The following is a 1275-nucleotide window of genomic DNA, read 5'->3' on the forward strand; positions in this document are numbered from 1 at the left end:
ACTTAAGTCTGGGTTTGAGTTCTGCCTTGAAAACAGTCTAGATGAGTTCTAGGAGCAAACTAAAGGAATACTTCTGTATCCTCCAAAGTTTATACTTTTTTTTCTTCTTCTTCTAAGTACATAAAACTGCAGGATCTGAGGATCTGCCATATTAATTCTGCTGTAAAAGAGCTGTCTAATTTCCCCCATGAGGTTCTCTGTGTATTTTCAGAGACTAATTGAAGCACTGAATAGTTTTAAAATAATACAGCATTTAAAAACAGCACTGGTGGAAACTTAAGGCTTTTTAGAGGTCTATTTGTGAGATATGACTTCATTCCTTTATTTTTACTATGTCTGGTACATTTCATGGTGCTTGCATATTAGGCAGCATGTATGCATGATGCATATCCAAATTAAAGAGGAATTAGAGAAGTTCTCAAGCCATAAACAAACCAAGTCTCCATTGCAATGGCAGTTTTCTCTGTAGAAGATCAGGGCCATAGAGTATAAGGTTTAATGACCGATCCTTCTGATTTTTTATTTTTTTTTAATATCTAAATCCTAAGATTTATGAGCCAGATCATCTTCTGGTATAAAATGTGTAGCTAAAACAGCTCTGCAAATCTTGTCTCTAATAGACATCTATGGAGCCCCTGTAGTAGACTTAAAAGATATTAGTGATTCAGTTGTAATTTGGTATGGTTTTGTGATGAGATGTAAGGCTTCCTTTTGTCCTAAAATGCTCTCTGTTCTTAACCTCGGCAAATTAACACATGGTCTTTCCAGGTGCTAGCAACTCTCTTTGAATTACTTTCTCTGCTATCAGGAAAAGCTAGTTTTGCCCAGAAGATAGGGGCTACATTTCTTTCACCTTTTCCATTATGCACATATGGACCAGCTATCATTTAACCTTTCTCAAATATTTTCCATAAACCCTAATTTTGAATGAATTTAAGAGGGAGAGGAACTAAAACGATATTGGCACACAACAAAACAATATCACAGGTCATTTTTAATAAGTAAAGGTGGTACAAAAATATGTTTTCCTTTAAGATTAGAAAACGATGAGACCTTTTTCTGATGTCTTGGTGCTTGCTTCAGAATGCCTTTGACTGCACTGTTTCATTATGTGACAGTTCTGGGATTGCTGTTTGGGGGCCATACTGTATCCTTGCTGAGGTGCAACTCCACTGACAGGCATCAGTGGAAGTCACATTCACATCTAAGGGCACAATATAGCCCTAAAGATGCAATCCTATTCCGTGTATTGTCAGCAAGTTTTGTCATTTGATT

This window comes from Alligator sinensis, unplaced genomic scaffold (genome assembly GCF_000455745.1).
Source record: "Alligator sinensis unplaced genomic scaffold, ASM45574v1 scaffold521_1, whole genome shotgun sequence".
NCBI classification, from domain to species: Eukaryota; Metazoa; Chordata; order Crocodylia; family Alligatoridae; genus Alligator; species Alligator sinensis.